The sequence below is a fragment of the Magallana gigas genome, chromosome 5 (assembly GCF_963853765.1).
Source record: "Magallana gigas chromosome 5, xbMagGiga1.1, whole genome shotgun sequence".
Taxonomy (NCBI): Eukaryota; Metazoa; Mollusca; class Bivalvia; order Ostreida; family Ostreidae; genus Magallana; species Magallana gigas.
Window position 1 is genome coordinate 1,075,885 of NC_088857.1, and position 10,742 is coordinate 1,086,626.

Below are 10,742 nucleotides of genomic sequence, written 5' to 3' on the forward strand. Positions count from 1 at the left end.
ACTTAAGGTCTACTCAGCGCACTGGCGCCAGGAATCGGTGTAATTAGTGCCTAATTTGGCACCAGAATCCTTAAGGGAACACCCGTCCCCCGAGTAATCCGGGCTCACCTAATGAGCACAAGTACTAGTTTGGGCGCAGGGCGCCCAGTTAAGATCCCTACATAACGGAAATAATTTGTTTACTTAAGGTCTACTCAGCGCACTGGCGCCAGGAATCGGCGTAACTAGTGCCTGATTTGGGTCCGAAATCCTCGAGGGAACACCCTTCCCCCAAGGAACCCGGGCTCACCTAATGAGCACAAGTCCTAGTTTGGGTGCAGAGCGCCTTGTTTAGATCCCTACATGAGAGGAATAATTTGTTCACTTAAGGTCTACTCAGCGCACTGGCGCCAAGAAACGGTGTAACAAGTGCATGATTTGGGTCCAGAATCATCGAGGGAACACCCCTCCCCCGAGGAATCCTGACTCACCTAATGAGCACAAGTACTAGTTTGGGCGCAGAGCGCATTGTTTAGATCTCTACATAACAGAAATAATTTGTTCACTTAAGGTCTACTCAGCGCACTGGTGCCAAGAAACGGTGTAACTAGTGCCTGATTTGGGTCCGGAATCCTCGAGGGAACACCCCTCCCCCAAGGAATCCGGGCTCACCTAATGAGCACAAGTCCTTGATTGGGCGCAGGGCGCGCAGTTTAGATCCCTACATAACAGAAATAATTTGTTCACTTAAGGTCTTCTCAGCGCCCTGGTGCCAAGAAACGGTGTAACTAGTGCCTGATTCTTGTCCGAAATCCTCGAGGGAACACCCCTCCTCCAAGGAATCCGGGCTCACCTAATGAGCACAAGTCCTAGTTTGGGCGCAGAGCGCCTTGTTTATATCCCTACATAAGAGGAATAATTTGTTCACCTAAAGTCTACTCAGCGCACTGGCGCCAGGAATCGGTATCACTAGTGCTTAACTTGGGTCCGGAATCTTCGAGGGAACACCCCTGCCCCAAGGAATCTGGGCTCACCTAATGAGCACAAGTCCTAGTTTGGTCGCAGAGCGCCTTGTTTAGATCCCTACATAAGAGGAATAATTTGTTCACTTAAGGTCTACTCAGCGCACTGGCGCCAGGAATCGGTGTAATTAGTGCCTAATTTGGCACCAGAATCCTTAAGGGAACACCCGTCCCCCGAGTAATCCGGGCTCACCTAATGAGCACAAGTACTAGTTTGGGCGCAGGGCGCCCAGTTAAGATCCCTACATAACGGAAATAATTTGTTTACTTAAGGTCTACTCAGCGCACTGGCGCCAGGAATCGGCGTAACTAGTGCCTGATTTGGGTCCGAAATCCTCGAGGGAACACCCTTCCTCCAAGGAACCCGGGCTCACCTAATGAGCACAAGTCCTAGTTTGGGTGCAGAGCGCCTTGCTTAGATCCCTACATAAGAGGAATAATTTGTTCACTTAAGGTCTACTCAGCGCACTGGCGCCAAGAAACGGTGTAACAAGTGCATGATTTGGGTCCAGAATCATCGAGGGAACACCCCTCCCCCGAGGAATCCTGACTCACCTAATGAGCACAAGTACTAGTTTGGGCGCAGAGCGCATTGTTTAGATCTCTACATAACAGAAATAATTTGTTCACTTAAGGTCTACTCAGCGCACTGGTGCCAAGAAACGGTGTAACTAGTGCCTGATTTGGGTCCGGAATCCTCGAGGGAACACCCCTCCCCCAAGGAATCCGGGCTCACCTAATGAGCACAAGTCCTTGATTGGGCGCAGGGCGCGCAGTTTAGATCCCTACATAACAGAAATAATTTGTTCACTTAAGGTCTTCTCAGTGCCCTGGTGCCAAGAAACGGTGTAACTAGTGCCTGATTCTTGTCCGAAATCCTCGAGGGAACACCCCTCCTCCAAGGAATCCGGGCTCACCTAATGAGCACAAGTCCTAGTTTGGGCGCAGAGCGCCTTGTTTATATCCCTACATAAGAGGAATAATTTGTTCACCTAAAGTCTACTCAGCGCACTGGCGCCAGGAATCGGTATCACTAGTGCTTAACTTGGGTCCGGAATCCTCGAGGGAACACCCCTCCCCCAAGGAATCTGGGCTCACCTAATGAGCACAAGTCCTAGTTTGGTCGCAGAGCGCCTTGTTTAGATCCCTACATAAGAGGAATAATTTGTTCACTTAAGGTCTACTCAGCGCACTGGCGCCAGGAATCGGTGTAATTAGTGCCTAATTTGGCACCAGAATCCTTAAGGGAACACCCGTCCCCCGAGTAATCCGGGCTCACCTAATGAGCACAAGTACTAGTTTGGGCGCAGGGCGCCCAGTTAAGATCCCTACATAACGGAAATAATTTGTTTACTTAAGGTCTACTCAGCGCACTGGCGCCAGGAATCGGCGTAACTAGTGCCTGATTTGGGTCCGAAATCCTCGAGGGAACACCCTTCCCCCAAGGAACCCGGGCTCACCTAATGAGCACAAGTCCTAGTTTGGGTGCAGAGCGCCTTGTTTAGATCCCTACATGAGAGGAATAATTTGTTCACTTAAGGTCTACTCAGCGCACTGGCGCCAAGAAACGGTGTAACAAGTGCATGATTTGGGTCCAGAATCATCGAGGGAACACCCCTCCCCCGAGGAATCCTGACTCACCTAATGAGCACAAGTACTAGTTTGGGCGCAGAGCGCATTGTTTAGATCTCTACATAACAGAAATAATTTGTTCACTTAAGGTCTACTCAGCGCACTGGTGCCAAGAAACGGTGTAACTAGTGCCTGATTTGGGTCCGGAATCCTCGAGGGAACACCCCTCCCCCAAGGAATCCGGGCTCACCTAATGAGCACAAGTCCTTGATTGGGCGCAGGGCGCGCAGTTTAGATCCCTACATAACAGAAATAATTTGTTCACTTAAGGTCTTCTCAGCGCCCTGGTGCCAAGAAACGGTGTAACTAGTGCCTGATTCTTGTCCGAAATCCTCGAGGGAACACCCCTCCTCCAAGGAATCCGGGCTCACCTAATGAGCACAAGTCCTAGTTTGGGCGCAGAGCGCCTTGTTTATATCCCTACATAAGAGGAATAATTTGTTCACCTAAAGTCTACTCAGCGCACTGGCGCCAGGAATCGGTATCACTAGTGCTTAACTTGGGTCCGGAATCTTCGAGGGAACACCCCTGCCCCAAGGAATCTGGGCTCACCTAATGAGCACAAGTCCTAGTTTGGTCGCAGAGCGCCTTGTTTAGATCCCTACATAAGAGGAATAATTTGTTCACTTAAGGTCTACTCAGCGCACTGGCGCCAGGAATCGGTGTAATTAGTGCCTAATTTGGCACCAGAATCCTTAAGGGAACACCCGTCCCCCGAGTAATCCGGGCTCACCTAATGAGCACAAGTCCTAGTTTGGGCGCAGAGCGCCCAGTTTAGATCCCTAAATAACAGAAATAATTTGTTTACTTTAGGTCTACTCAGCGCACTGGCGCCAGGAATTGGTGTAACTAGTGCGCTATTGGCGCCGGAATCTTCGAGGGTACACCCTTCCCCAGAGGAATTTGGGGTTCACCTTATGAGCACAAGTCCTACTTTGGGCGCAGGGCGATCTGTTAATTTCAGTTGTTTTACATCGGGATCGGAAAACGCTTGAAAAATAGCCGATAATTTTTATGAAATTTTTGTTAGTGCGTTGGAGTTGGAATAAGAGTACCAATGCACCGGATGTTGACATCAGAGAAAAAGTTATAGAACATTGTAACACGGAATAAATGGATAGGCGTCAGGCGATTGGCTGAATTCAGGTATGTAATTATTTTCATTTTAAAGCCAAAATATAAATGTTTGACAGAAATGATGGGATGAGGGAATATTGCAGAAAATACAGAAATGCCAGAGGAGATTGTAGGAGTGGGGGTTAATTTTTTATGCAGGGTGCCATTTACTGCTGATCGCTGTAAGTTGTAAACAAGTGCGAATTTGACCTATAAACGCCACGGGACCATGTATTTTTTTTGGAAATTTCTGAAAGTGCTTAAAATGAAGTTTCAAATGATACCAAAGATTTGGCTGCTATTGTCATAGTAAAGTACTGAGAGGTCCTAAGGTTTGTATAGAGTTCTATGGGAAAATAATTGGTAGGCTTTTCCCAGTTAGTGCTGGCTAGCTTGACTCTGGTTTATTCATAACGATAAAGTCCTGTTTACGTAATAGCTTGATACATTCCGAGCCCGACTCTTCCGAGCCCGACCTTTAATTGTCACAATTGTAAAGTTGTCGGTAAACAGTACAGAAACAAAGTGTTCTTTTTAAAGAAATGATTGGCATGTGATATGAACTATCAGTATTATGAAATAAGTTAATGTTATGCCTAAACTACAACATGCATCAAATAGCATAATTGGCAATGTTTTGTTGTTTTCCGAATACACATGTATTTTAACTTTACTTTTATAGTAGGCGAGGCTAGAAAACTTCCCGATTGAATTTTTTAAGCATTTAAGTATGATTGAAAAATTATGTCACTGTATAAAAGTTTAAATCTCAAGAAAAATGCATCAAAATATGAAATTTTTAATTTACACAAAGCTGTCACTGCATAGTTAACAAAGTGCGAATTGTAATGTGTGCGCAAATAGTAGAATTCACCGAATGCCTGATACTATACATGCAAACTTCATTCATAGATAGATCATAATTATTTCAGAAGTATGAATCCTTTTAATTTTGAGATAAAAGTCAGGGCTATACATAAATCTATACGTAATACAACGTAAATTTTAGTGGTTAAAAGCAGAGGGCTAGAGTCGGCGGAATCTCTGATAATCTTAAGGCTTTCACGTTTTCGTTGGAAACACATGCAAATAGTCTACATATTGTAGTCCTTTTTTAAAGGACAGCAACTTGTTATGGTCTAAAAATTAGTATGAAAAACGTCAGTCAGCATGCGACCCAGTGGAAGATTGTATTTGCTGACAAGGTCGTTGTATCGACCATAGAACTTACGAAAAGATGACTTCAGGCGAGACTGTTGATAGTCCTGTTTTATCAACTAGCAGATAAAAAGAAATGCTGTCAGTAGCTTGCTTCGTTTTAAAAACTGTTCATACGAAGAGCATGCCTTTGCGTATCGAATCAACTGAGAGACGAAAACACAATATGCAGGTGATGAAGGTATATTGCTACATAAGTAAGGAAAGTTGACTATAAAAAAATTGAAGTCATCGCGTTAAAGACGATCCATTAATTAAATAATTAAAACAGATGAAATACAACTTGCAATAAAGCAATGCATAATAGAAGATGGGTCATAATGATTAATGAATTTAAAATAAATTGATAAATTAGTTGTGATTTTTTCATATAAGTATATTGCGTATCAGTCCTATTATAAGTGAGATTATATAAAGCAAACGCGATTCGCTATCATATTTATCATATTATAAACTTGGTTTAAAGACTTAACATTTTTCCATACACCGCACGTGTTAACTGTTCCAATCGATTTCATTGGAGTATGTATTGAATTGATTCCATATATGGAATAATATGCATGGATAATCTTCTGTTATTCTATGGCGGAGCGAAATTAAATATAGAGAATCGTAAGACAAAGACCACAGAAAATATCAAAAGAACAGTTTTAATTAATTGTATTAACTATATCTGCATTGTGATTAAGACAAACTCATGGGTTGGTTGGCATCTAACGATTTTTGGATTTTTTTTTGTTCCTGGTTTGCAGCAAAAACACTCTCTAAGGGACGAGTTAGTTGACAGGATATCACGCCACTACTCTCCAATTCTGGAACAAAGAAAATCAATATACTATTATGGTTTATGTCTAAGACTTACCTTTCGATTTTATTTTCAATAAAAATCTGTATTTTCTATGAACAATTTTAAGATAACACTGTAATTTATTCTTACTACAAATGAAGGAAATCACTAACTACATTTTAACAAAAAGTCTTTGTTTAGGAATAAAATGAATGCTAAAGATTCTACTCAAACTTTTTGTATACCTTCGATTTTGCTGCGTGTCTGTTTTGCATCGAATCGCTTTCGAGGAAAACCCTGTAGCAAATTTTCCAGGAACCATTTTAATGCATCGCTTCCTTTTGCACTGACCATATGCTCTACAACCCAATTAGCATTGCAGGAACTCATCTAAATTCAAAATTGAGCAAAAAATCAAAACATATAGGAACTTGTTAGTCTTCGTTGGTTCTTAACATAAAAAAAATTCACAAAAACAATAGCTTTGCTTAAATTCCACATGATGAACAAGAAAATCAAATATTGCATAATTTTTTCATTTAAACGTCATACAACATTCAATCAGTGATTAGAATCAATCTTTTTTAAGTTAACAAAACAGTTATATAAGATTAATTAGAGCATTTCTTTTTATCTGTTATTATTTGTCTTCATTAAAATTTTAGAATCATTAAACCTATCACAACAATATATATATAGAGTTGGAAAAGATATATATATATATATATATATATATATATATATATATATATATATATATATATATATATATATATATATATACACCTACCAAAACGATGCTTAGGTCTATCAGTTTATCGACATTCTCCACACTTTTGTTGGGATATGTGTACAACTTAGTTTGGGGGTGTGTTTTATCCCTAAGGAATAGCAGTACGAGGCCCAAAGAATATAAGTCGATTTTATCTGTCAGCTGAAATTCGTCATCAAGGCCATCCTTCAGCTCAATTTTGCTTTGAAAGCGACATACAAAGCGGCACATTTCCGGTGGCATGTATTTTGTTGTCCAACCCCCACAGCTCTTCTGCCCAACGACCGTGGCTGATCCGAAGTCAATTAAGAAAACCTTTATGCCACAGCTACTAAGTTGAATGCAGATATTGCTTGCTGGAGAAAGAAAAATATTCAATAATAAAACTTTTTTGGGAGTTGATTTTAATAAACTCTCCTATGCAGTTACTCGGACAAACCGAAAGTGAAACAGTGTTTGGACCTCAGCACAAATCATCGCCGCTGACAAGACTTAGTTCTTGAAAATAATTGATAAATTCCATGTATTGTATGCTAAAGCATTGTTTTTCAAGGAAACTTGTTTATAAATACCTTGAAAATAATCAGATTTTAAATGGTTTAAGCATTTCAGATATTTTTGTAGTCGTATGTATTCCTACGCCAATATTTTGTTCAATATAGTCTCGTTCAACTCAACGCTCGGCTGTCTCCGTAAATCTCCGACAAGCACAGAGTCTCTCTTGCTTGTCGGTAGATTTACGGTATCAGCCGAGCATTTGGTTGAACGAATTAGATCCATACAATTTTCGAGAAATATTTCAATAACTGATACATAGTTTGATTGAATTAATTTTATCTTTGAATATTATTTAACATGATTCATCTGGGGGTTTCTCGACATTCTTGTCGAAAAAGTCCAAAAATTCATATTATAAAAATGTGCGTAATTCAAATTCGAAACTACATGTTCTTGCCAGGCAAATAACATATCATTGATTTTAAAATAAATAAACATCGACAAAATCAACTCCCGTCAGTTCTTCAGTACTTTGATTTCATAGAGAATCACAATTTAGATGTGTTTTTGTGTGGATAAGAAAGTATATTTCTTACATTAATAACTTTATTATTTGTTTTCATTACAGTATCTCACTTCAAAGCGATCAAATGTCTAATACGTGTACAATAAAGATCTGAATCACAACACTGACCTAGTTATCAGTACAAATATTTACAAGAGGGCGCAAAAAAAGAAACTTTCAAGTCTGTCGAAAAAGGAACAAATCACACCCAATCGTATAAAATTATTAGTTAAAAGATCCAAATCATATAATTTGCATAATATCCGTTCTTAATGTATGTGTTCATAGGGTTTTGCAGGGTCCACATATTTTTGGAGATTAATTTAAAACTTTATACTTAAGCACGCATCATTTAATAATGTTTGTATGAAACATGATATTGTCAATAGCAAGACATTTGTTTATAAAGATCATAGGTCGTGTATCGCTTGAACTCAGGTTGTCCTGTCCTATATTTTGGAAGAATCTATAAAAATCTTGGGTATTGAAGTTAATTCTTAAAAATATCTATTCAGATTTTTGAAGTTATTTAACAAGAGGCTTACAGGCCTTGACGGTCACCTGAGTACTATAGTCCTTGGCGTGACATGTCAGAATCTCATGTTTGCATTTTAAGTTTCATATATTCTGAAGTGTAATTCCTGATCTGATAATCCTTTGTTATTCCACTTTTCATTAATTGATGTTTGATATTATTCATTCATGAAAATATGGAGGGGTACAAGAGCTGGAATAATATCAGATTATCAATATCGTAGTTCTAGGGGTCAAAATTTGAAAACTTGTGGTCAATGAGAGACCTACATGCCTTTAATAGTCATTCTTTTTATAAAAAATAACAGTTTCATTTATAATGCACACATATTGAATACAACGTTTTTCTACAAGTATTCAATTAACAGAATATAAAATTAGATGTCCTAAAATAGACATCATGTTAAATTCAGTATTTCAAAATAACAATTTACCAGGTTGTTTTCAAAATGAAGTTAAAATTAGAAATGGGGGCAAAACAACAATTACCCTAAGTAAAAATATATGTTCAATTTATGGTCATATTTATCACCCCGCCCCATGGGACCATGATTTTCACAATTTAACATCATAATGAACATAATACAAAATAACAATACATCACTTTATCTCCCTCAACTGTGATATAAAAAAAAATTATTTTCATTTTATCGCCATAGCTACCCTGTCCTAGGGAATGAACTCCTGACCCATGGAACATGAATTTCACAATTAAGGTAGATGACTATATGAAAATTATAACAATGCACTTACTTTTTTCTCAAATAAATATAGGAGTAGAGAAAAAGATTTTCAGATTTATTTATTTTTACTATATGGCCATATTTGCCCCACCCTAAAGCCTGAACCCCTGACCCGGGGACCATGAATTTCAGAACTTAAGTGAAGGACTTCAAGGACATCAGATCAATGCAGTTGTTTTTCTCATATATATATGGGAGTTATGAAGAAGATTGCTTAAAATTTGATACATTTTATCATAAGGCTCTATTGGCCTCACCCGAGGACCTGAATCCCTGTCCCAGGAGCCATAAATTTCAAAATTAAGATAGAAGGCTTCATGGGCATTAAAACTATGTATTTAGTTTTACTCAAATTAATATGGGCGTAGAGATGATTTTCTAAGATTTAATACATTTTTACTATATAGCCATATTGGCCCACCCAAGAGCCTAAACCCCTGACCCAGTGGTCATAAATTTCCAAATTTTTGTAGAGGGCTTCATGAATATAATAGCCATGCATTTACTTTTTTCCTCACGTGTAGGAGTAGAGAAGAAGAGTTTTGAAAATTTGGCTATTTGGGGCATATTTGGCTCCGCCTATGGCGCCAAGGGGGTAGTAAAGTCATGTATTTCACAGTTTAGATTCCTCTTACCATAGAGATGCTTCAGACAAAAATAGTTACAATTGGCCTTGTAGTTTTCAAAAAGAAGTAAAAAATATAAAATTGATAAAGCACGAGGGACGACGCACGACGAAGAACGAAGACCAATTGCAGTAGGTCACCTGAGTGACTCATATGACCTATAAATACCAATACTTATCAAGTTGGAAGAGATAATCGCCCCTTGTCTTACATCAGGGTACAAAAATTATTTCACACGCTTTTTAGGATGTATATTGAGATAAAAAGTAAATTTAATCTGTTTGGTCAACTTCAGTGGCAGAAGCTGAATTTAGTGATGGATTGTTTAAAAGCACGAACAGCGGAGGTCGGAAAAAGCTAAAAGATGGTTATGTGAGAAAAAAGCATGTAGGGTGAATTAGTTGCAACTCAAAATTTGGGTATCTCAAGTTTTACATTCAAGTCATTTTGTCGTTATACTTTGTATTTCAAAATAAATAAACTAATATGAGTGTCTGAGTTTATTTCATAAATCATTTATGTTTGAGTGGGAGTGAAACAAAAAAGAATAAAAACTAGACTCTTGTTGCTATAGCAACAAAAAGGTCTTCCGTTCCTCATGTATTAATCTGCACAAAAAATCCAGTTGTCTTGTAAACAGAAAATGGATATAATATATATAAGTTTTGTGTCTTGATCTATCACAGTTTCTGAGATCTTATTTATACTTTGCTTTTAAAAAAGAAGGCTATCTGAGATATATGAGATGTCTCACCGGAAGTAGTACTCTTTTTACCATGTGTAGATGACTTTTTATATTTCTATAGCTAAAATGTTATTTCAATGCTAAATAACCAAAATATTTTTAAAAATATCAAAATTGGGTGTACTTCCTGTGACGACCGGAAGTTACGCCGGATAAAACAAAATAGTGTTAACACATGTAGATACATAGGTCTATCATCCCACAAAGTTTGGTAGTTCAAGTCGTTCCCGTTTTTGAGATCTCGTCGAAATGAGATTTTTTGTCTCGGTACAGGAAACGGGAAAACGGAAGTGTTCAATGTAAATTGTATTAAATATTTCTTGTATACTTGCCTTTTGTACATTAGTTTTCATTTATCTAACTAAAAATATTAAAGGAAAACAGTTAATCTGATTAACAGATCGATTTGTTTGAACTCTTCCGGTGTGGACCGGAAGTGACGGAAGACAAAATGAAACCGGTTAAACACATCTTCAATCAAATGTCTATCATCCATGATAGTTTC

At 38.5% G+C, this 10,742-nt stretch overlaps 1 long non-coding RNA gene across 1 annotated transcript; it reads right to left on the reverse strand.

Annotated features, from left to right (window-relative positions):
* Window positions 1–5,610: 5,610 nt before the first annotated feature.
* Window positions 5,611–6,621, reverse strand: LOC136275756 (uncharacterized). Its single transcript, XR_010714257.1, has 3 exons — window positions 6,545–6,621; window positions 6,000–6,144; window positions 5,611–5,779 (listed from the first exon to the last, which is right to left on the reverse strand). It is a non-coding gene; the product is annotated as an uncharacterized lncRNA (long non-coding RNA).
* Window positions 6,622–10,742: the final 4,121 nt, after the last annotated feature.